This window comes from Drosophila ficusphila, unplaced genomic scaffold (genome assembly GCF_018152265.1).
Source record: "Drosophila ficusphila isolate 14025-0441.05 unplaced genomic scaffold, ASM1815226v1 contig_412, whole genome shotgun sequence".
Classification (NCBI taxonomy): domain Eukaryota; kingdom Metazoa; phylum Arthropoda; class Insecta; order Diptera; family Drosophilidae; genus Drosophila; species Drosophila ficusphila.
In genome coordinates, this window is record NW_025064326.1 from 3,834,926 (window position 1) to 3,861,294 (window position 26,369).

Here is a 26,369-nt window from a genome sequence, read left to right on the forward strand (position 1 = left end):
TCCGCCTGTCGCGACATTTGACAGACAATCCGCAGTGCGAGAACCATTCGAGTGCATAACTTACAATTCCGTAAATATAAATTTTCGATTCCCTGACAAAAAAAAAAAGAAAAAGAAAAAAAATAGAAGAGTGAGGCGGACAAAGTGTACGCGGTCTAATGAAGGTTGTCCGGGCCTCAAACTGCCGACTTGGAATTATCACTCCAGCATGCATTTTCTAAATGAAAATGGGCAGAGGAAAGGCGGTGGAAAAACAAAAAGAGAGAACGACGACTTCAATGTATGGAAATTTCTGTTCAATCACAAATCCAATGATGTTCGCTTCGACGCATTTTGACATTTGGTTGGAGGAGGATGTCCTTCGTCCTTCGCTTCCTGGTTTGAGTCGCTTTGATGAATTTCACTGTGGCCCCAACGATTGTTGTTTGTTCGAAAGGCTTCGTTTCGTTTCGGTCCGTTGTCCTGCCGTCTGGCACCCCTTCAAATATATAAATTCTGGACCTCCCCATTTCGAATCTATGCCTGCCGATTCCCTAGTCCTCTCTTTTAAAAAATTTTTTTTTTTTTTTTGAGGCCGATCCTTTGTCCCTCGCAGTGCATTGATTAGAATGTTTGGACTTGAGTACGTAAATATTTTTGCTTGCTTGTCAATTAGTACGTTAAGCTGCTGTTGTTTTGTACTCGTAAAAAAAGGGGATTGGATTGGAATTAAAAGGAGAAATACAGAAGAGGCTTGGGCTTTTGAAGGATTGGGTTTTTTCAATGAAGAAATTGTGGGAAATGCAACTGAAACTGCCTAAAAAAAAAGACCAAAAGTAACTTGCATCAATCAGGAAGAGATTTCATGTAAGATTCTCAAACCATTTTAAAGTAATTACATAAGGTTTTTGTTATCTATAAATATATTTTGTTTATTCTTAGAAAAAGCCAAGCTTGGTAATTTAAAAATGATTTCCCGAAATCAATAACCTCTTTCTTGGAAACTTTTTAGGCCTGCCTTTTATTTACAAAATTTCCTTTTTCTCCCTTCGCACCTGAGCTCAAATTCTCCACCCCAGGGGACTACTCAAAAAGTCATTACTTTAATCGAATTCGCATTTCCCGAAATGAGCGCCTGCCGCAGGACTCGACTGCAACGCCTCCTGCGCGCGAAGGATAACAGCGGAAGAGCTCTCATAAAACTCAGAGGATAAGCGAGGGTGCGAGGGTCAATGCAAAATGTCTGACAAACATGCAATTAAGTCGTTAATACTTCATCGATTTAATACACGCGGACAGGAGCAGGACACGGGTTACGGGATACGGTAGCTGGCCGCAGCAAGGATTAAAGCATTAGCGAGCCGAGGATGAGCTGTCCTTCGAAAAATAAAAAGTGAAAAATAAAAAGGAAAGAAAAAACGGAAGCGGAAGTGGCGATAGGACGTCGGCAGACATTTGATTAGTTTGTTTGGCCACCCATCTCTCTCTCTCTCTCTTTCTCTTTTTTTCGAGATATGCAATTACGATATAAAGTTAAACAAACCCTGGGATATATACCAGCCTATTCGAGATCCGATCCGATGCGCAGCGATATGCGTTCAGCATTTGAACATTTGATTAAAAACGCAAATAGATTTTGCAGCTCACCCCGCCATAATCCCCTATGTGCATAAAAAATTAAGCAACAACGATGCTCGAAAATACAAAAAAAAATAGAAATGAGAAACTGAAAAGCGCGGAAATTTTTTAGGCAAATACGTGGCACCAACAATTCATCAGAGGAACGACGTCATTTTTTGTTTTTGTTTGTATCATCCTTGTGCTCAACTCATCTCCCACCTGTAATAAAAATCATAACCGGGAGGCGTGGCACCAGACACCGACGCACATATTGAACTAACGACCAGGGGGATATATAGGGGGATAAAGGGGGAGGAGGAGGGGTAGGGGGGAGGGTCCACCGCCCGCATGTCTGTGTAAAAAGGTAAAAACCAATCAAGAGCATCAATAAAAGGCACGTCAATCAGCGTGTGGCATGGTAGGCTCTAGCCATTTTCCTCCTCCTCCTCCTCGGGAAAACTGCTGCTCAACAAGCACGAAAAAATCATATTTCCTGGTCCTGGCCATGCGTGGGTTTTCCCTTTTCCCCCTTTTTGTTTTCCATACCCGCTTCCCATTTTTTTTTTTTTGTAGCTCCTTGTGTGTTTTGGCCTTTTGTCTAGCATTGGCAACGCGGTTTTAGTTCAGTCAAGCTGTCATATCGACGCTTTTGCATGCCAGACCAGCCTCAGACTCAAAAACTGGGAATCAAACTCAAGCTTGGGAGTTGGGAGAAATTCAGCGACCCAGGCTCACTGGAAATCCCTCCTTTTGGAAAACCCACCTCCTGCGGTTATGCGATGGTTACATATCATGATTTTTCAATAAATTCAACGTCCATGCGGCACTTTGCTCATTGAATTTTGAACAGCGATCCCGACGAGTTGGGGGCTAAATGATGGGGAAACTGGGGAGTCGGAAAGCTGGAGCCACGGACCACAAAGCTAGGCCTAAAGTAGAAAACAAACAATGGTAATGGATGTTGAAGGAGTTTGCAGAATGCCTACCAAACATCCCAAAAAGGGGTAAGATACGTTAAGAAATATTAAAGCCAATCGCAATTAACAATTTCTATGAATAACATGTTATGCAAACCCATTAACGTAAAACAAAGCATTTCCGTTAATCAATCTCTCGAAAAAAAACCCCTAAAAATGGGTAATAAATAATTTTCTACTCTTTGTCGCATATCAAAGACTGGCAAATCCCAAGAAGGACACCCCATAATATTCTATATAGCAAGTCTGGCCACCAAAAACTCCCTTTTCCCAACTTAGTTCTTTGCTTACGCATTGCTGCATTAATGCGTATGGAAAACAATTTTTTATGTTCTCCAACATTTTTTAATGAATCTCGTTTGGGGTTGCTGCAGTCTGTGATGTGTGAGTTTGTGAGTTGGGTCTACCATTTTACCATTTTGTAAAGAAGTTCGCCAAATGCGCGAATCGCGGATCGAGGAACCTTTCACTTTTCGGTAAGCCGCATTCTGCGTGTCTCACTTGACGCCCCAAAAAAAACCAAACAGAAAAAAAAAACCACGAACGGCCACAAAAAAATTTATGAAATTCAACAATGTAAAAAGGGTTCAAATATGATGGCTGTGTAAGCCAAGTATCAGATGCATATATGCTCGCCCATTCAACTCCATAAACTCCAACTTTCCCCCTTCCAAGTGCGTCTGCTGCCAATTTTATTAATGAAAAGTCAAGTGATTTTCATTCGGCGAGTGGGCGTGGCAAGCACACGCACAACTCGTTAAGGGTTGTCCGAACCGAAAAAAAATTATTTATTTGAAATATTGAATACAAAAAAGCTTTGAATAAAAATATCCCTGTAGGTTTTTTTTTAACGAAAATGTAATGAATGCTTAAAGAGTTATACATAAATTTAATGAAAAGGTATTGAATCTCCGAGAAGATAAAAACATTATTTAATGGGTTTAAGTTAGCAAAAAAAACTATTTCTTTCTAGGAAAAGTGGTGAATTTACTTTAAATAGTTAAGCAACAAACTGTTTAGTTCTTCCTTTCCATAAATCTAGAATTTTTTCTCCAAAAACAATTGCCCATTTGGAGTCCCTTTTCCAACCTGCAAATGCTGCTGCAAATCACCTCGACTAAAAGTGTCAAAACAATACCGAAAGCGCACAGGCGCAGTGTCCTGCCCCTCACCCCTTAGCCCCCCTTTAGCCACCCCTCTTCTTCACTCAGAAAAACACGCACATAATTTATGCCTATGTACAAGGACCCCAAGGAGATGAACCGAACAGGATCCAGAGCCCAAAAAGCACTCGCAGGACGCCCAAAAAGGAGCGCACATAAAACGCAGACTGCAGCCAGAAAACGGGAAAACTGCGGAAAAATCAATTTTCTTGCGAGCCCAAAATTTCGAGCTAAGGGTGGGATGTTGTTATACGATGTGTATGTTGTTGTGCGTTGTGCGTTTTTCGGGGGTTGCACACGGACACGCACACCAGCGCACGCACTCCTTGTCACGCACTTGTGCAGCGAATTGTCACCCAGTTTTGGCCAGCAAAAAAAGTGGTCCTAAATCCAACGAGAAAGAGAAAGTTGTGAGCACGAGATGGTCGAAAAAAGTTGGCTCCCGCCGTCTTTGAAGTGCAAAATGCAGCATAATTTTGGGCTAACGCAATTAGGCAATTATTAGAAAGTAAGTCTGTGTGGGAGAGCTTTATGTGGGGGAGTAGGTGTATGTGTGTGTGTGTGTGTATCCTGCAGAGTGTCCTGCGTCTGCTAATTACTCATGCCGCACGCATTTGCCGCGGGGCACTGAGGCGTATACACAATCATTTTCATTGGACGTGCATTGAATGAGGAGAGGAACAAAAAGGCGGAGAGGAAAGCACAAAAAACGAAGGACGAGGGAGGAGGAAGAAGAGAAGATCCTTGGGGAGGTGGGTACACTTGGAGAAAGGTGTGGGGACTTTTAAATGCTTTTAAAAGGGGATAACAATCAAAACAAAATTACGCCAATGGAGACTTGAATGTTTGAATTGAAAATGTTTTCTTTAATCAAGAATTCTCTTCTTACCCTAATAATGTCGTCTTTTATTCTTGTTTTTCATTAAACAGGCCTTCAACAAAATGTCATTAAATGACTTTTTCCTGGACCTTCTCCTTTCCCCAAAACCCTCTACAAAAAAGTCACGCACTTGCAAAAAAAAAAAAATGGCATTTCCAATGACGTAAGCAACAAAAGTTAAATTCTCTTTCTCTGCGCTAATAAAAAAGTCCAGGACTTTTTATTGTTGTTGTTGTTGTGTGGAAATTGAGCACAGGCGGCAACGAAATGTTGCAGCAAAGTTTTCCCCGAAAAAAAACACCAACGCACTTCTTCAGGCCACAAAGGCGTGACTCTTTCTTCTTCGGCTTTTCCTCGCTATTTTCCTCCTTTTCTTGTACATAGGCATCAGGATAAATGTTTTTCCTTTTCTTCCTTGCCTTTTTCCCCTTGCAGATTGATGGGGGAGCTGCAGCAGGAGATGGGAAAACTGGGGGAAAAAGGATCCCAGAGGGTGACTATTGAAAATGTGTCAAATTGAGGCAGCAACATTTCGAGTCGATTCGACAGGATTGCTTTTGGTCATTTTCGGTTCTGGGCAAAAACACAACAACAATAAAAGGGAAGGAAAAGGACACGTTGGACATGACAACAAATTATTTGAAACTTGATAAATTTGCGGAAAAGGAAAAAAATTCAGGTGTTAAATTGGTAGGTTGTAAGGAAAGCTCATATTTTTTGTTTATATCATAGATTTACAATTTTATTGACTACATTCTTGATGAGAACATTACAAATACCATTAATCCCCGAATCAGTTTGCCATTAGTTTGTAACCCTGTAATCCTTTAATAGAAAATGCCATGTTACAAAGTATGTTCTCACATTTTCCCAACCACAAAAACAAATCCCAGCTCAAAGCAACTTTGTACAGTGGACACAATAGAAGGGAATGGAAGGGAAACCCGTTTTCCGCAAACCCCACTCCAATATCCTTTCATTTTTTTCGACTTCCTGAATAGGAACTGCAATTAGTTGCGAGGCGGCACACGCGCAGCGCCTGTCACACCGATCCTTGCAACCCTTAACGAAAAATATCCTGGCAATTGCAACAAAGACGCAACGCTTAATTAACCCAGGCCGAAAATTGTTGCAGTTGCACTCAAGGGTTGGGCGCCGCCGAATCGAAATCGAAATCCTTTGATGCAGCAGCAGCAGCTGGGCTGCAGTCAGCGGATTAGGACCAAGGACCGAGGACCAAGGACTAAGAGCTACCCCTAAAACAAAACTTTTCAGAGGGTTGTGCATGCACCCAAAAGACCGGCTTCATTATCAGCACGTGCCCGAAAAATGTTTTTCCTCTTTTTCCGGCCGAGATTTGGGAATTGCATTTTTGTTTTGGTTGCAGGCGGCATCCCAACAAACTCTGGGGGAAGTTTCGCCGAGTGGGTGTGGCACACAACTCGCTTTCGGTGGTGGCTTAAAGTTTCCATCTCCATCTGCTCAGATGATGGATCTGGTTTTGGAAAGTAATGGTGGGGGATGGTTTTGCTCAAATTGGTTAACGCACTTCGGACTACGGAATTGTTTGGCCATGACGTGGCAGGTCTTGTGTGCAACTGAGGCATGACTAGCAATAGATGCCAAAGATATTGTATCTATCCTTGGGTGAGGCAACTTACTTAGGGTGGGTATTTGAGGTTGGTCCAACTGGAGGAAAATATTTACCTGGAAAGATAAAGAAAGAAAAAGAATCATTAATGTTGTGCTTTAATATTCAAAGAAATAAATTAATGATAATTAATTTTGTGTAAGGGGAAGCCTAATAAGAACTCTTATTTTTGCACACAACTGCATTGCAACTGCGTTCTCCAATAGGAATAATTCGGATACGAACAGCTGGAACAAAAACAACCTTTCCGATCACGAAGTCACTTCGTGAAATGCAAAAAACAACCAGCCGACGAATTAAAATTCAGTGCACGAAGCCGAAAGCGCATGCGAATAAAAATTGCAGTTAAAAAGCAATCAACGAAGAGGAACCGAACAAAAAATTACAAGAAAAACGATTGCAGTGCGAAAGAGAAGTGTGCAACGATCGTGCATTCATCTCCTTCACTCAAAATGAATGCACTCTGATTGGATGCGCGCAAATGGCGAATCTAAGTTAATTTTGCACACTCCAATAAGAAAACAAGTACTCTTGGCCTTAACGAATTTGTTTACCACTCGCAGTTAGTTAATTACTTTAAAACAGAACACTTCTGTCTTTATCACCTGTTTGCAGCTGATTCCATATCATTAGTCATCCAGTTGGACTATCTTACTCGCCTCTTCGCTCATATATTGCATAATCCACACATACACTGGTAAAAATTAAATACAGAACATCATTGGCAAGAACAACAACCACGCTTTATTTGTTGGCTTGTGTGTGTGCGCTATCTGAACACGTATCTGTTTTGCTTTGTTTTTGCTTTATAGCTATTTTATATTTTTATACCATGCACACAAACAAACTTATACTTTGTGTATATGTCTGCCCTCGTCGCAATTTCCGTAAATTTAACCTACATTTTGATTTCGCTTCTTTTTGTTTTTGGCAAAGCAACAAGAATCAGCAAAACAAAATTGCACGTTGAACGAAGAAGAGCGGGAGAGATATGAGTCCGAATTTCAGAAATTTCCCATTTTGGGGGGATTTTTAATGAGTATTATATATTTTTTCTGAGTGCTCATGATTTCTATGCCATGCGCAGCGGAATTAAAAGTAAATAATAGAAACTCAAAAATAAAATAGAAACTAAAGTATAATGTATTTTATTTAATGTGCAAGATCCCCAAACATATTATTTAATACACTTTTGCCCATCTTTATAACCGATTTTTTAACTCTTTCTGTCTCTATTCCCCTTTTTCGTGCGCAGCGAAAATTCGAAGCAAAGCAAACAAGCCGAAAAATTCAACAATATGAATTCGCATGCACACAGCACGCTATCGCCTTCTCTTTCTGGCTCATATGTACATATAATCGTGTGTGTGTATATATCTTGTTTGTTCTAAGCTAACGCATACAAAGGCAGATCGAAACAAGGTCAAATGCAGTTATTTGCTGAACAGCAAGATGAAAAAAAGCGGATCAAACTGTTTATTGCCAGCTTTTTCGCTCTCTTTTTCGGTTCGTATCTTTTTATTTTTTTTTTTTTTTTTCGATTGCATTTGTGAGTGTGTTTGGCTACTTTTTGATTTATCTTTTCCGTTTTAGTTGGGTTTTTTTTTTCGTTGTTGTTGCAGCCTGCGACTGCGCCGGCAGCTTTGCTTGATTTTTTTGTTGGTTTTTTATTCCTTTGCCTTTGCCTTTTTCAAGGATATTCGGCGCCATTTCTTGTCTTTTGTATTCTGCGCGTGTGAGAACAACAACTTTTGGGTTAGTCAGTCAAAGGAATTCCAGGAATTAGTCGCGCATGCATGAAAGGTGAGAATAATACTCTGGAGATCTCAGCGAATTTGGATCTGAATATATGGGAGGGTGTGTTTGCGTGTGTGTGTGTGTTCAAGTGTTTGGCAGTGAATACGAAATTGAGTGAATTGAATAAAATGTGAATCAATTAAGCAATTAATGCACAAGATGTAGGCATAACGATGGGAAAAGTTTCGGAACAGCAATGATCACGAGGATGTGGGAACATTTGACGAGGAAGTGGAAAAGTTTACCGATTTCGGGTTTTTAATTGTAAAAGGCAAATGTGAGATAACATTTGGACGCCATTTACACTGACCTGCTAGCCGCCATTGCGAAAATTACCATCAAGATTGAACATTACATCACATAATTTATTGAGAAACTAAACCGATCTTATTGATTGATCGGAGCACAAATAACTGGCGAATAATGATTGTGATACGACGGCACCTGCGCGCTCCACAACTGCTGAACTGCAAAAACTTTTTCACCACTTGACAAACTCGACGCGGATTTGAAACTCTTGTCGAATTCGCACTCGCAGAACGACAATGCACAAATAAATTCAACTAAAATAAAAAACAGCGAACATTCAGTGTACATAAGGCGGATCTATGTGTGGGGACTGACGTCGAACACCCCCGAACGCCCCCCGACAAAAATTGCCAGTCAAACAAATTATTTACTTTGTACGCCAAACCCAAAGAGTCAGCGAAGGAAAAATAAAGAACGCATTTCGGCTCCACCTCTCTCTGTCGCACCTCTCGCTATTTCGCTCCCTCTCACTCTGTCTGCATGTGGAGATCTCCAACTGGTACAAATATATGGAGAGAACAGCGCATTTTGCTGTTATTCATCATTGACCTTGGTTGCAATCTTTGTGTGTATTTGTTTGCAAACCAAAAAAAAAATTCAGTTTTTTGTGCGATTTTTTTTTTTGGTATTTTTGCTTGCGCATTTCCAGTTTCGGGTATATAAAAAACACACATATTTGTTGCTCTTTCTTGCATTTCAAGTTATACAAAGAATAGATGTTTCACTGCGATATAATGCAACGGGAGCGTATGAGTAATCCGACAAAAAATATTAATCATACGCCACATAGGACGAGTGGAAACTTACTGCAAAGTCAAGTGCAATTCAGTCAAAATATTTACCCAAGCAATTAATACAAACAAAATTTGTGATACGGCGGATAAAAATGAAAAGAAATTGTTCCGTTTGACATTGACGAACACGCGCAAAAAAAACCCGGCAGCGTTGAAAGAGAGAAGAAACTAACAGTTGGGAGACTCTTTGCACTGAAAGAAAGCCGAGAAAAGGGGAAGCAAACAGTGAAGAGTCGCCAAAAATATTTGAAACAGACACAACAACAATTCCGCTCGCACTGCACACAAGTGTCCCAATTCCACGAATCTCTCATTCCACGCTGCTTCCACAAGCAAATAAAATAAAAAACAGCGCGGCGGGTAAATAATAATGCTAATACATAATAATAAGAGGCGAGCAAAAGCTGCAAAAAAGCAAGCGTCGACGGCAACTGCCAACAAACAGTTAGACCGCAGATACAGATACAAATATAGATAGGGATACAATGGAAAAGATACAGATACAATTGCTTACCAAGTTAAGTACTTTGGCAAGGAACTTAACGGAACATTTAAAATCTTTTAGAAACAAAGTATTTTTGTATCTTAAATGAATATACAAATATTCATATAGATTTCAAAGTTTCCTTGCAATTGTATTTAAATTTTTTATTGTCTCGCTTTTAAGCACATTTTTTTCATTACTGTCACCTTATTTTATTTATGAACTTGCATTCGACTTCATTAATCCCGCCAGAGAGAAGTATTTTTTTTTCTTTTTTTAACCACATACAAAATACATATATATTTAAGTATATACATATATTTGCTCTATTATGTCACTTTATTCGCCTTTTATACGTACATTTATATATCCACAATTCATTTGACTTATCTGATGACGTCGAATTTGCGGTTGGATTTTTGTTTATTTACGGAAGCGTTGTGATTTTGTTGTTGCCTTGATTGCCTCTACGATATTTGACATTTAATAATGAATGCATTAGTTGATTTTAATTGATACTGGTTTGGAATTTAGTAGATAGATAGATATACTCAATTAATACTTTAGAAATAATTTTCTATTTATAATTTGCACAGACAGCTTGGAAACTAATTAAAAAAAATAAATCAAGCACGTGCTCACAATTTTTTTTGTGCTCAAAACTCATATTTTATCTAATTAAACTTGGCCATGTCATTTTAATTAAAGTTCGCCTAATGACACGAGCTTCCACTCAAATTCGCGCCTAACTTTATTCTCTCATTGCAACAACTTTTTGCACATGCATTATCCACTTATATTTGTCCGATCCCCAGACGTTTGTTTGTGTATTAAAATACATTCCGTATGTACTCTCAGTTATTTTTATCCACAATTCAGTTGCGGGGTCTGTTTGTCACGATTAACTTTTTTTTTTTACCAATTTTTTGTTTTAGCGATTATCTCATTAAAACACATTTTGTGTGCATTCAATGTTCTTTTGCGCAGTTAACCCCCTCAAAAATATTCCCCCTTTGCAAAAATTCAAGTTATAATTATCACTTGTTATTGCAGTTTGCGTCGTTTCAAAGTCGCAAAAATATATTTGCTGACTTTGAGCCAGCTGACATTCACAAGCGGACCTAATAAAAATAATAAAATCAAATTATATAAAAAAGTTATCTTTATTTTGAAATAAAAAATGCTTTGCAGCTGCAATTGTCGATGGCATATGCTTTGTAAGCCCGTATAATCTTTAAAATGTTTATATGGATATTAATGCACTTTTCCACATCATCTGAATACGAAAGTATATACAAACAAAATAATTTATATCTTCATTATCAACATCAACAGTAAATTTTAAACAAAGATTCAACGCCAACAAAGGCCATAAAACGTTGAACATTGTCGACCGTCTTCGATGTCTTCATTTTCATTTTTCAAGTTCAAGTTCAAGACAAATTTGATTTCATTTCACTTTTTTTTTGGCTTTTTCTTTCTCCGTCTTGCTCTTTCTTTTATTTTACTTTTTACATGACTCACAGACACAGATACTGGGAGATTTCTCGCTCTGTGTGTGTGTGTGTGCGTATCTGGGTTTGCATAAAATTATTTTCATTCAGATAAAAGCGAGTTAAATAAAAGAGAGGAAGAGTTTTCTTTAAATTTATGGATGTCGTCAACGATTATCTCTTTAAAGAAAGCCATTTTAAAGTAAAATTCACCGAATTAGTTGTTAAAAAATATGCTTCAATATTATGTATTTTATTATGAATCAAATTTGTAATACTTTACTGTATTAATCATAAGCCACAAGTAATTATAGAAATATGCAAACAACTTTCATCAAAGCCAAGCCCCCGCACTTAAATCTCCTTATTTTTATCGTGACCATTACACATCGCCCACCTAAAGATGGAAATAAAAACACAGCCACCATATTAATTTACCAACAAAATGTCAAATGGTTATAAAAACAATTGACAAACAACAAAAATAAGCTAAGAAACAATCGAGTGAGAGAAAGAGGCTTGAAGAAATTGAATTTCTTTTGCACTTCAACACGCCCACAACAAAGAGGTTTACTTATAGTATATAGTATGCTATATATACAATGTGTGCACAAAGTCGCACTCAAATTGTGGCAGACAACTCTTGTTTGTTTGTCACGACGTTGACAGCCGTACAAAAGGGGCAAAATGATACGAAAACCAAAAAAAAAAAAAAAAAGAAAAACCAATGTGAAACGTCGCATGCAATTTACTGCAAAAAATTTGTTTTGTCGCATGACTTTTACTTTTATTTCTCTATGGTTTTTTGCTACACTCTACTTGGCTGCCAGTCTGCACATTTTATATATTGTATTATTGTCGCCGGTTGCGTGCAACAACTTGGAAATGCGAAAAACCCGCGACTCCGACTCGAGACTCAGACTGGGTCGCAATCGGAATCTCGCAGTGGAATCGCTGAATGTCTGGGGTTAAAATCGCGGCCCAAACGAAAGCGAAAGTTATGACATTTTGGCAGCCAAATCGAAAGTGTTTAGAGTGGGTGGGCTTTGGGTGTTTGGGCGTGTGGGTGGCGCACTGCCCCCGAGTCACCTTTCGTTGCCCTCTTTCGCTTTGGCAGAGTGTCTCGAGTGAATCGCCTTGAGATTCGTATCTGCAAATTGCAGGTGGCATAACCGAAATTGAACACAACAAATGCGAGTTAAGTTGGGAAAATGTGAGTCAATTAAGATCTTGCGATAGTAACTAAAATCCTTATTTTATGATATTTGTTACATGAAATTTAATATAATGTAAATCAACAGGAAGAAATTTAATCTTCATCTCCTTCTAGATTTAACCCCTTTTATCACTTAGATTTCCAATTAATGAATGCAATATACCAATACACGTATCTCCCATTCTGTTGATGATTTATCCTTTTTCTTTATTTCCCCTTTTTTTTCCTCCTCTGCTGGTCAATGCAGCAAATCACGCAAATTAACTAGAGAAAACTGCCGCAGGATAGCATAGAAATCCTAATGAAAAAAAAGGGGAGGGATAAGAAAATTCATTTGAGTTCAAGTTGTGCAAGCCGCAAAAAACAAAAAAACACACAAATCAAGAGCAGAAAAAAAAAGAAAAAGAAAAGTGGAGGAGCCAACCATTGACAAGGATGATGTTCCAGCAATAAATTGCTCAAATGGAGAAAGCGGAGGGGAAGGCCGGCGAAATGCAGGCAAATTATAGCCACAACCGGGCTGAATGTGTCAAGCCAAGAAACTCTGGCCGTAGTAAAATGTTGAAAATAGAGAAAATACTATAAAATACTACTACGCGAATGAAAAGAGAGAGAAAGAGGGTGTGGGGGTGAGGGTGTTGCAGGCTGAAATGAATTTTCACTCATTTCCTTATCGTCTGTGATTTCCTTGCCAGACTTTTCGACCAGACGCAGACAAGCCAAATGAATTTTCTCTATGCAGGCAAAACACACTCACCACCTCCCGTTTCCCCTTTCCCATTTTCCATTTTCCGTTTTCCCAACCCCTTTTTTTACCACCCACTGTCTGTCGCATTGTCTGCAGGCGGCGCACAAAAAAATGCATTTTGTTGCTTGGAAAAAACTTTTCCTGGGTGGAATGAAAGAGGAGCAATCAAAAAAGGAAAAGAACGAAGGATGGGGCAAAAAAAGAGGAAAATCAATGAACAACAACATTTATTGTATCCCCTGCAAGGAACGTGATTATCATCATCATCATCATCAGGTTGTTCATCATGATGGGGCAGCATCAGGAGCTCTCGGGCTGTCATCATTATGAAACATACAACAACCCTCGACTGCAGCACACTTGGCCCAAAAAAAGGGGGGTGTGCAACCCCCAAACAAAGTGCAGAGCACACAAAAAACCCCCTTTTCACCCACTCTCTCTCTAGCTCTCTCACTCTTTTTCTCCGTGGCTCTCTTTCTCTCTCGCTCTCTTCTGCAGGAACACACAAAAAGGAGCAGCACAAACTTTCACTTTTTTGCATGGGCCACGAGGAAATCCAAAAGGGGGTAACCAAAAAAAAAAAAGAAAACCCGAAAAGTGGGCGGTTTGGGGGCCGCCGTCATGCGGCATTTCATTTATAGTCGGTTAGTGCAATGCGCCAAAAAGCAGACAACACATATGTACATATAAGCCATAAAACAGAGACGGAACGTGCGAAAGAGTAGGAAACTCATGACGAGAAAGAGATAGCTATAGCCAGAGCGAGGGAGAGAGAAGAGCCAAGTGCAGTTGCAACCCTTTTTCAGCTCGATGCAGCAATAATTCTCAAACAAATAAGAAAAAAGCCGAAAAAGAAAGCAATTTGAGCCAAAATGCAACTCTGCAAAAACAAAACTTGGGAAAAGTGAGCGAAGAGGAAGAGAAAATGCAGGGTGCTGAGCTCTGAGGGGTGGTGGTGGTGGTGAAAAACTGCCGCAGAGGGTTGGAACAAACTCCAAAGCTTGGAAAAACTTTTGCAGCTGACTTTGGCAATTTCCATTGCAGGCTACGTGCACGAGTGTAGATAAAAATATTTTAATTTATTTCACATTCGCCTGCGACTGCAGTTGGGAGTGAGTGAGACAGAACGGGGAAGCAACAGAGCGAGAGAGAGAGAGAGACAGAGACGGAGAGAGGAAGAGTGAGTGAGAAGGGAGGCAGACTATCACCACCCCCTGTTTGCATACACACTGCACATTGGCTTTCAGTTGAGAGGCTTTCCTTCGCTTTTCCCAACCTTTGCCCATCCATCCATCCAACCATCCTCGCACACATATGCTGCCGAGCCTGGGTTTTCCCATTTCCATTTCCTTTTTTGCCTGCATTTGTCGCATGCAGCTTTTCCCAACCCTCCACCCACTGGTTTTTCATTTTATTTATCTTTGATAAAAGGTTTTAGTTTTCTGTCTGTGCGAGTTCGGGTTTCCATCAATAGTTGCTCTGACTAAAAGGTTTTTTTGTTTCAGCACATGTATGGGAAATCTATAAGTTTTTAAGGACTTTGATTGAGTGAGCACTTGGTTACGTCGATTGCAAATGCAATTATACATAAGAAAAAATCTATTATCGATTTGGGCATATTTTGAAATTGTTTTGAAATCAAACTCCCCTTTTAACTACCCTTAAATAACTTTAAAATATTGTTAATATTAATTATTTGTACAAAGGTATAGTCATAATGTTAAGGACTATTATATATCATGGACTAAAATTCATTTAAACACCCAACCATTTACCAAACCATTTTCCCAACCAAATTAATATGCATCCAATCTAAAATTCCATTTGTGGAAAAAATCCCCTTTGGCATAGCACACAAATAGACTTTAGTTTTTAGATAAAAACCCATACTGACATGTGGATTTTCCATTTAGATTTTCATATACGCTTGGCAGCATCGTTTTTTTTTCTGGGCTGGCCAGAATGCAACTCAATCCCCAAAGGGCAGCATACGAAACTCCCCAATGCATTGATGATTTATTTATGCAGCAGAGCTGAGTACACACAAAGGGTAAAAATTGATTTCTGCATTCAGAAAATTTATCGCTTAAAAATTTATTTATCAACAAAACTTTGGCGCAACTCGCAAAGCAAACAAAGTGCCTCCCCGATATTCCCCGGTGGTCCGAAAAGTATTAATGGAATATTGCCGAAAATTCTGCAGAAAAGCGCATGCAAACAAACAGACACAAGCAAAAACATCCTGCACACACACACACACACATGGCCTAAGAAAAATCGGCAAACAAAAACTTTCAAAGAGGAAATACAACAGCAAAAAACGGGAATTAAATTTTTGCTCCTTTTATTATTTTATGCTGCTGCTGCAGTTTGCTGATTGTTTATCTAACGAGGAGGGGGAGGGGGAAGGGGGAACTGCAGTACTTTGTGCCACGCCCCAGAAGCGGAGGAAATGAAGTTTTGGGGCAGCACTCACATGAGCACCGAGTGGCTTGCAACACGGTTGAAAAATCGGAATTATATTAGAACAGAAACAAAAACAGAAACGGAAATGGAAATGGAAATGGCACTGGACAAAAAGTGTACATAGGCAGAGGTGGAGCATATAGAAAGATACATATAGAAAGATACATCCAGCAGATAAATTCTGAGGGAGGAAGGACGAAGAGGAAGTAAGATTAATGAATGGCCAATGCCCATAGAAACGGCTAAAACAAAAAGGGAGGTAAAAGAGCAAAAGGCTATAATCCAAATGCAGAATGCAGATGAAAAACCTGAGAATTAGAATTGCAAGGAACGATTGAAAAGTCGAGTAAGATGAGAGCTAATTGGCTAAAAAATAGTTGCAGAATAATTTCAACTAAAGTTGAGTACTAAAAGTAGATGCACAACAAAATGTATCTCCCAGATAGAAATATAAATCAGGATCTCTACACTTTAGAAACCGATTTTCGCCCGAAAGAATGCAACTAGATTCCCCGGCAGAAAAGCCAGCATTTGAACTATTCTCTATAAACAATTTGCGAAAGTTTTCCTCGGCCGGCTCTTCAGCACATGCACCGGTGGTTTTCCGAGCCCAAAAGTGGGTGGCACTGAGTGGCTGCAGTGGTGCAAAAAGGAGGAGGAAAACTGGGTGGTTGCCACAGCCATGCGGGTGGCACAAAAGGAAAACCCCGACAAACGGAGGCTCGGACTAGGGTCGTGTCTAAATTAAACTTCATCATCGTCACAACACACACAAAACAAAAGGAAAAGTGGGTTTGGGCTTGGGTTCGGGTTGGGTTTCCAGTTTGGTTTGGAATTTTTGTAAAAATTGCATAGCTTTCTCGCCCGGCCAGGCCAACTATACTCGATATTGCCTTCTCTTTCGCTTTTACGCTAGCGTGGACTGCAGAAATTGGCAGCAAAAATATAAAATGGGAACGGCGCAGCAAAATGAAAAAAAAAGGAGAAAAGAAATCAGAAATTATTGTAGATTGCAGAGGACCTGGACTCTGGGACTCTAGGACCTGGGAGCCAGAGTCTGACCAGCATGCAACCACCCAAAAAGTGGGAGGTGGGTGGTGGGAGGAACTCGGTGGGTTGGGCTAAAAAAGAGAGCAAGTGAAGTGCATAAATGGATTTTATAACGTTCCGAGAGCCTGGGCTAAAGTAAATTTATGCTTTTTAATGCAATTGCAGGACGAGCAGACCGTAAGTGGGTGGTGGTGGGTGGTTGCTGTGTGCCGAGTGGGTTTTTTGGGTGGGTTTGCTCAGCCCGTTCAGAGGCCATGCCATGCTCCGCTGGTCCGGGCTAAAAGCATTCAACCAGCTCTCCGTTTCTGGCCACCCAGAAATAAAAATAAAAAGGAGTTGCACCCACCCAACTCTGCCCCCCGTTTTCTGGAAAATGGTTGCAACGGTCGGTCGGATGTCGTCGACTACGTCGCCATCGGCCAGACAAAGTGACATTTGTCGTTAATTGCAAAATTTATGGTCAGGAATCCCGGAGAAAAGCGAGGCGGGTGGGGAAAAGCCCCGGCAAATGGAAAAACGCCTCAAGGGGTGCTGGACTTAAATGCAAAACAAAAGCGACAAAAATAAGTGCGCCATAGAAATGAGAAATTTTTATGCAATTACGTCGTGGGAGCAACTTACGTTTAGCCATAAGACGGCCTAATTAGTTCGAACAAAGGCACAAGTGCTTACCTGCAAAAAATAGAGAAAACATCAAATTATTATACATTTAATAAGGTAATTTAAAGCAGAAGATATTATAAAGAAATTTATGTAGAAGATCATATTATTAACCCTGTCTTTTCGCTAACATTTCCCCAATCAATTTTCTTATTTATATTTCTTTTTAGAAAAACCACTTTGTATTTTCTAGCCACCAATCAGCGGAAATACCAAAAAAGTGCAGCTCGACGAGGCAACTGTTTTTTATACTCACTTCTAATGAACTTGGACCCTCTATACAGTGAAAAAAATGGAAGAAAATAGAAGAACCCTACGTTGTTGCCGCTTTGCAAATGCGACGTTGCCCTGGCTGCATTTTGCCTTAATTAGTGTGGGTAACTAGGTGGCCCGTCGGTTGTGATGGCCCCAACACCTCGGCCCGAAACCCCAACCCATTCCACTGTTTTTTTTTTTTTTTTGTGGGCCTGTCTATCAGCCGTGCAGCCATGTGTGCAGTTAACCCTTTTTCGGGCCCATCCACTGACATCGAGTGCACTTCAAAGTAGCAATTCAATTTCATGGTTTCGCCCCCTCCGACAAAAAAAAAAAACAAGAGAAAAAAATCTACTCTTTTTGGTGGCTTGTTCCTGTGTAAATCACGTCCATAAAATGTTGCACTCGAGTTGGTGCATTTTAATTAGACCAAGGAAAGGAAAAGAGAGATATTCCACACTGCAGGAGGCGGTCGGTTTTAAATGTGTTTTATCAGCGGTCATCGCAATGTGAATGAAACACCTTGGCCAAGAGTCGAGGGAACGAGAATCACCCACGCATGACGCCAAATGAAGAGCCCCCAAAAAAAGGTCTGAGAAAATCCATAAATTAAGCTCGGCCAACAACATAATCATCATCGTTGGATGGACAAGTGCAAGACTTGCGTAAATGCATTGTTACATTGTTTGAAAAAGATGTTCGAGCTGGGGAAAACCCATATACAAAAGTGTGACTTACAACGCATGTGATTCAGCGAAGCGTGTGGCAAAAGACAAAGTTTTTGGGTTTTTTTTAGAGGGTGGAAACCCTGCTTGAGTGCACTTTATAAAGGGAATAAGCCATTGCAGTGTTGCATTCAAAAACTTCAAAAAGATTATACATTTTAATGGCGACTTTACTAGATTAAAAATATGTATTATATATTTGATTTTGATATTATTTCATTATAATTCGCTTTACAAGTACTCTAGACTTTTCCCCTTCTTGAACCCCTTTTTTTTTTTTAATTACCGATAGAATTTCCGTAACTCCCACTTGACAGCAAATTACCTTGCCCCACCGCCGATTACTTTCCCATGGATCCAAGTGCATCATCATACCATTCAAAGTTCTGCATATTAAACGAAGCAGAAACAGCGAAAGAAGCAACAAAAAAACACACACAAAAAGTACAAAAAGAAAACACGACAGCCAAGTCAGAAAAAAAAAAAATTAACCACAAGAATGGGGAGGAAGAAAGAACGCCCTCGAAGGGCTCTAACGGTAAATGCTGCATATGTGTTCTTCTCTCGTTCTCTCCTTTCGGTAACCCTTTTTTATTCGCTTTCTTTGTTCCTTCTTCCACTTGAATTCGCTTTGTTTTAACGGAAGCTGGCGCTGTTGTTGTTTTTATGCTTTTTAATTTCCTTAACCATTTTTCTTTTGTGCCTTTTTGTTCCACTTCTCGCTTTTTTCTACCGCCGAGTGCACTCTTCAAGATTCTTTTCGGGAGAGAGGGGGGAAGGGAAGAAAACCCGGGAGGTAGGAAAATCCAGAGGAAGTGGAAGCATCGAAGGTGGAAACGCATCGAAAAAAAACTGTCCCAATGGGGGAAAAAGCCAAGAAAGGGGTAAAAGAGAGAGGAGAAATACATCAAATTATAACAAACAAACATCTCGTGTGACAGGGACAGTAACAGATTTTACAGATTGCGGCAATTTAAGGGAATTATGTATGGTTGCATGTGCTTGAAGTGCTTTTTCTGAAGTGTTTGCGTGTATTATACTTGACATAATTAGCTGTTATTAAAAAGAAATTGGGGACCAAAGGTTCTCCAATTAAATAATCATTTCTGTTCCGTTCTCTCGGTTCTTTCTTTTGGGGTTAAAGGGAGATGGAAATTGTGTCACCGATGCATTTAAATTGGTATAGAAGTTAATGCAGTCGGAAGATCTGATTTTGAATATGATTTTTTTTTGGTTGTGAACAGGAAGTGTTTAAATTTGAATTAAGCTTAATCTATTCGGGATGTCGGTTATGTTTGCGTTATCTTCTTGACTGTATCTGCACATTGAAACGATCGTCTGCACCCAAGTTTAAAAAGTTACCCATACTTATGCAAAAATTCCGATCGTATTGTGTCAAAATGAAGACCTTATCAATTAGAACTAATAATTTCGTCGATCCCAAAAGTATCTGTATCTGCTACTGATCATCGCATTGAAAAGCTTCAATCTTAATAAGCGTGGCGCCTAGAAAAGCTTTGAAAAGTGCGTGCTAAAGCTCCAAAACTGTACCCATCTCCCTTGCTCTCATTGCATTAGATTAGGCCTACGAACCACGGGTTTTTGTTGGTGCTGCTGAAACCATTTTTAGACTTCCTTGTTTTGTTGTTGGATTTGCAGTGGAGCTTTTTTGATTTCACGATTTTTTATTCGGCTGGGCTGGTATAGTCTGATATTTATTGCGCGTGAATGTCATTTGTGAAGCGGGAAAAGCTCTACGCACTGCAAAAGTTTGAGAGTGTTAGTGCGCGTTTTTTTAGTTGGGGGCCTATCATTGTGTGCGTATACGCACATTTTTAATTATGTTGTGCCAGCTCAAGGTTTTTTCTATCGCTGCTGCTGTTTTATTTCGGTTTTTGTTCGTAGTTTTATTTTTGTTGCTGTGCAGGCTGCCCCTTACGCACTTTGAGCCAATTTAATTGTAGGCCACGCCATATTTTTTGTCGTTTTTTTTCATTCGGATGCGACTTGTGAATTTTTTTGCGTTGCGTTCGCAAAAGGGAAGGAAAAAGAGAGGGAGCATTGGGGGAAAAGAGATGGCAAAGGCACTCCTACATGGCCTGACAAGTGTGTACATAGGCCTATGAGTTTATTTCTTTGTTTGCTATTTTACATAGCTCAAAGTGGCAAGTGGAATTGCTAGTGTTTTTATGTATAGTTCTGTCTACATTTTTTGTATTTTATTTATTTGTTGCGCCCTTCTGCACGCGTGTCTGTGTGATTGTGCGCGTTCTTATGCTTTTAGAATTATCAGCATTCGCTTCTGAATTGTGATGTAAGAGGTTTTAATTGACAAATTTGCTCTTGTTTTCGTCACCAGTTAGATTTCAAATTTTTGTAGGGAATTGAAATTATTAAGTGTTGGCCAGTCCCTATTTTATATTTTTTAAGAAAATAAAACTTTTAAGAAATAAAACAAATGATCAATTATGCTACTTGAAGCGCAGAAACTCACAATTACTCTTATTTGCAATATTGCAATTTTTATGACAAACCCTGTTTTTTTTCCTTTGCAATCGACCATTTCCTTTATGTTTCATCCATTTCATGTGCGCCATTTTATGAGTCTCCCACACACACACACACACATTTAGAAATGGCAATGAAACTTTACACATTCCAACTGTTCGATGCAGATAAACCAAAGCTCAAAAAAGTAGAAACGAGAGGGTACGAGAGGGGGAGAGAGTGTGTGCGAAAGAGGGGGAAAGATAGAGGGCGAAAGATGTCCGCCCATGAAATGCGTTTTCTATTTGTGCAAACTATTGCGGCAGCCATATTCACACACACACACACACAAGCATTCGTGTAGATAACACCCACACAAAGCAGTCGCTTGCATGCAAAAGTTTAGTTTTTTATTGCGTGTGTGAGTTAGTATGAGTGTATGTGCGTGTGGCGAAGTGGAGCAAAAGGCAACTGGCAATTAGCAACTGGGGAATGGCCAGAAAAAACCTCAAAAAACTAGCGAAAAACGGTAGAAAAAACACGAATTGGGTTTGCCAAACTCCAATAAACATTGCACATACAGCAGCGCTCAGAATAATAGTGGCAATATTTCAGGGTTAACCATATAGCAACACACATTTGGATTTAAAATAATTTCTTATTCGTATTGTAATTTATTTGCAAATGGTTTGAAATAAATAATATTTTTTATAAGAAAAGTGTACATTTTTTGTCGCAGTTGTTAGTTTCCAAAAAAAATGTTGTTGGGCCTATGCTTTTTCTGTCCCTATGAATAGTCAACATTTGAGTGCCATGGAAACACACAAAGAGGAAAAAATTGTCACTCTACTGTCACAGACAGGTTTCTAGTTCGCCACGCCCCCTGCGCCTCCTTAGCTAGTTGATAGCCCTGCCTTCTACCACATTTTGCAGCCAAGAAACACTATGCATACTTTTTTTTTGATAAGCCTAATTAGCAGTTCATAAAAGCGATTATTTCATATGAATCTTTATGGTCAAGTCTCGTGTAAGTTTCATTTTTTCCTACAGCTTTTTGAGTTTATTGCAGCCCTTGGCAGAGGTAAGTGCGTGTCTTGGCCTTAATGGTTCATAAAATTAAAAAAAAATGTTGAGCTTTACAACTAGTAGACTATTGTGATGATTAGAGGATTACGATAGATTAAATATTAAGGCGTTGTGAGTCTTAAAAAAAAAGAAAGTTAAGCATATACGAACTGAAATAAAATATTTATACGTATGTAGGTAAATCTCTTTTAATCATAGACTTCTTAAGTTCTGAATCTAATTACCTTAAAAATGCAGTTGGGACATCTTAACCTTTTGGCCCACCCCTTGAAAACGCCGAATATAAGAACTGTAATCAGGCAACTGACAATTTCTTGCAACGCTGTTGTTGGTAATCGGTCGCATTAAAATTCAAGCAACTGCAGTGGCAAGTCATAAAATTAAAACAATTTGGAGAAGAGAACCGAAATGCGTTTGCCTTTGTGGAAAAGTGAGAGGTTATTGCGGGGGGTTAGGAGCATATCATAGACACTTTGCGCAAGTGCCGACAACAACAGCAAATAAAAAAAAAAATAATGAAGTCGGTTGCATTGCGTCAGTTACAACACAGCCAGCTGAAGAAGAAGAAGAAGAGGGAGAAGCCGCGTAGTCTGCTCCAAAGACAAGTTATTCTTAGAAAAAAACTTAACGATTGTGCAAATGCACGTGAGAAGGCAAAGAAAAGTGGAAAGAGCGGGACAATGCCGCACTTCCGACAAGGGAAAATGCAGTAGACAAAAAACTAAAACAAAAGGCCAAGAAAATTGTACACAGATAGAAATGCGAAATATGTTTTAATATATTTCTGAAAAATTATAATATACAACTAATATGAAAGCACCACAATATAAGTAAATAAATTAGCTTTAAAAAGAAAAATAAATTTTCAATTGTAACTTTTAGTTTCCTTTAAAAGTAAAACAAGTACATATGTGTTATAAATTATATTTGGTCAAAACTAAAAGTATCTCTATGATTTTCTATGATTTAAAAATTAGCTATTTAAGATACATAGTTTAATCAATGGTTAAGCACTTCAAACAATTATTTACCGTGTAAAAGCTTGAAAAAGACTAGGGAAAAAACTGTTGTGCATTTAATTAAATGCGGAAGACCCCAAGCAACCAAAACCGAAACTACAATTTCAAGCGCACGCAACGCCAGTCCAACCCCATCGAGTGCGAGCGAGAGGGGGCGAGTGCGAGAGCGAGAGGGGGCGAGCGGTACAAAAAAGTACACAACGCACAAAATTTGGAACACGCTGCGTTTGCTAAGTAGGTCAAAGTGGCAGCGGCGCCGGCAGCGCAGCCAAAAAATATTGCGTGTCAACTGCGACGCGTTTTTCTCTTGTGTGCAGTGGCAAGAAGCAGAAATAATATATTTTTAATTTATGCACAACCCTAAAAAGTATCTACACCCCTTTGGAGTGTGTATGTGTGTATCTACACATGTAGAAATGTCAAGCAAGCAACTTTTGCTTTTTTTTCGTTATTAATATGCAACGCCAAGTTTTGAGTGTCATAAATCATACGCAAAGTGCGTAGACAATTTTTTCTCTTGACCAAATAATGTTTTCCTTCTTTTTGTTGGCATAAATTATAATTGTAATTAGAGGCGGAGTTTGTTTTTTTTCGAGCGCTTGCCAGTAATTGTTTGCAAATGTTTGTGGACACTTTCTAAAAAAACATTTTTCATTTTTACGCACTTTTTCGTGCGTGGGGAAATTTGAAGCAGCCATTGCAGAAAGTTATTAAAAAGTAAGTCTTGGCATTTTGCAAAACGTAATTAGTTAGTTTTAGTATTAGATCTTGGCTTAAACGAAACTCACCTTAATATCCAATTGCAAATTTTCGTATTAATCCAAATCCAGAATCCTCAGTTGTAAAACTAATTACAAATGTTAATTTTGAATTTATCAGTTCTTTTATGTTTTATCTCACTGCACTTTTTGCACTTTTGCCAAACGTTTTTGATTTCTTCAGTTTTCTTGCTTATTACTTAAGTTTATACTCAATTTGTTTATCAAAAATTGTTTACCAAATATTTTCCGATATAATTCGTAAGCATAGATATATGTATAGGTATATTATTTTATAAATACATGTATTACGATTGGTAACTTTTTATTTTGTTAAATATTTTTGCTTTGCTTTTGATCGAAACGAAATTTTTATGCAAACTAACACACACGTTTTTTTTGCTGCTTCTGTTGCGGTTGCTTTTACTGTAGTGATCACTGTAGTAGATGCGGTTGATGTTGTGTTGCTGTGTTTAGTATTGCGTATGTCCGAACCAATAATTTTGAAGAGTTTACCAATTTGGTGGCTTAAATTTTTGCGGTTTTTTGCGTTTGTTCTAAAAAGATTTTCCTTGGCCTTCTAACTGATTTTGGGCTGGTTTTTGCTGACGGTTTTGGTTTGTTCTTTTGTTTGGTTTAAAAATTTACATTGATTTATATTTTATTCTTAGTTGAAAAACATTTGCACGTGTGGACGTTTGAAAAAATTTGTATTTGTTATTTTACTTGATGTTTTGTTGCACGTAGCGTTGCCAAAAATCGTTTTTGAAGATATATTTTTGTTGAATTTGATTTGGGACCAAAAGTTATGTTGCCAATTTTGAAATTTTGCGTTGTTTTTCGAAAATGTTTTTAGTTTCAGTTCATTTTTTTAAGTGAATTATTTTTATTATAATTTTAATGGTATTTTGGTATTAATATTTAGATAGTTAAATGTTCAAAAACTGTTGCTTGATTCGCATTTTGTAGAATTCGCCGGTTTTGTCGTCGTTGAATGTTTTTCTTGATGTTGCTAAAATTTGTGTTGTGATTTGCTCGTCGAGACATTTTCACAGTGACATTTGGCTGCAAATACAAAAGCGGGGGAAGATTGTTATTAGAAATGAAATTAAATTTCGAAGAATGAAAAATGGAAAAAAGTATTCTCTTAAAATGTATCCATAGTTATTAGTTTCAATATTAATGAATACATTTTAGGTGCAATATAGTTTTATTTTCAAAGTTTTCCAAAATTCTTGTTTGTGGCACTTTTTCCTTATCAACAAGACTCGTAAAATGAATTGCATAAATGGATTTTTTATCGCAGCATATATTTCATTTTCTCGTTTTCGGATTTTAATTCCCACTTGGCTTCTGGCAAATATCTTTTATTCCACACAGGCTCCCAAAAACGCTTTATTTGGCGTTGGGAATTGTAGTTTTTTGGGGATGAGAGAACATGTGTGAGCTAATCAGTGGAAAAAACAATTTTCATATGTTAAATATGATTTGTTTTCTGTGTTTGATAACTTTTTGGAAAAATCCTTAAGCACTCTATTTTGTTTTCTGTTATTTTAAGGAAAAGAAAATTTTTTTTTATATATTTTTTTAAATATTTTCAGATATTTTTAATAGATTATAGTTTTTCACTTTTCTCCCTTGGACAAGTGTCCTGTCGATTAATTGCATTTCATTTTCCTCATTGCACTTCTTGCACTTTCATCCATTCTCCCTTAAAGGCTCTTTCTCCTGCACACACACAATTACACAAACACACAGTGCAAAAAAGGGGTTCAGTTCACTGGGATTGCGCCTTGTTTATTTTCAGGGGGAGGCGGAAAACGGGGAGGGTTGTTTATTGTTCCCTGTTCATCTTGTTGTTGTTGTTATTGCGTTTGCTTATTTTTCTATTGTTGTTGCTTGATTAAAAATGCAGACGTTTGCGTTATGCATAAAAGTTTTTACTTCACTTTTTCGCAGTTTGCTTTTGCGTTTTCGGGTTTTTGCCTGCTCGATCGCACTTTTTGCTGCGCTTTTGTACCGTTCGAAATTCGAGTTGCAAACGCACACACACACCCCAAATTTCAAGAGAGTTTTGGAAAAATCAAGTATACACGCACACTTGCATTTGTCCTCTTGGGCTTTTTGTTTCAGTTTAAAAATGTTGCAATTTATTTGGTATGAATATTTATTTTATTCATGTATTACCTTCAATCACTGGTCGAAAAAACCGTTTTGCAAAACTCACGATGCTCAAACACTTTTAACACACACTGGACAGTTACTTTGTGCATTTGCTCGACGAAACACAAACAAAACGTAAATAATAATTAAAAAAGTTTTCAATGCGGCAAACTTTTTGCACTTCTCGGCTTTTTGCACTTCATCCGCTGCAGTTTTCCGTATGAAAATATATGAGAATTACTGTTTTTCAAGCGGTTTCGTGTGCGTTTCTTCGGATTTGATTTTGAAATTTTAGGGTTTTAGTTTCCTCGAGCTGCGAGCACCACCGAAACCTAGGGCCGAATAGACGAGCGTTGTGTTCCAAAATTTCGTTTATGGCCCAGCCGGCGGACAGCGACGTCGGCAGCGGCAGCGACAGAGGCGCAACGGAGAGTAATCGCATTGTGGAGCCACCACCAATACACATGCAAAAGCAAAAAGCAAAAGCAAAGCAACAGTCGGAGGAAAAAGATAGAGAGAGCGCAAAAACGCAGCGCTGCTCTCTGCACGGTGGTACAAAGCTAAAATCTAATAAAATAGAGTAAAAAAA

At 38.7% G+C, this 26,369-nt stretch overlaps 1 protein-coding gene across 1 annotated transcript in view; it reads right to left on the minus strand.

Annotated features, from left to right (window-relative positions):
* LOC108094150 (zinc finger protein chinmo) overlaps positions 1-26,125 on the minus strand; it is a 44,218-nt gene extending 18,093 nt beyond the window's left edge. The window contains exons 1-2 of the mRNA XM_043207966.1: positions 25,805-26,125; positions 23,648-24,682 (exon numbers count right to left, since the gene is read on the minus strand). The gene's annotated coding sequence lies outside the window, so the exon portion shown is untranslated. The remainder of the gene's footprint in view (positions 1-23,647; positions 24,683-25,804) is intronic.
* Between the last annotated feature and the right edge of the window lie 244 nt (positions 26,126-26,369).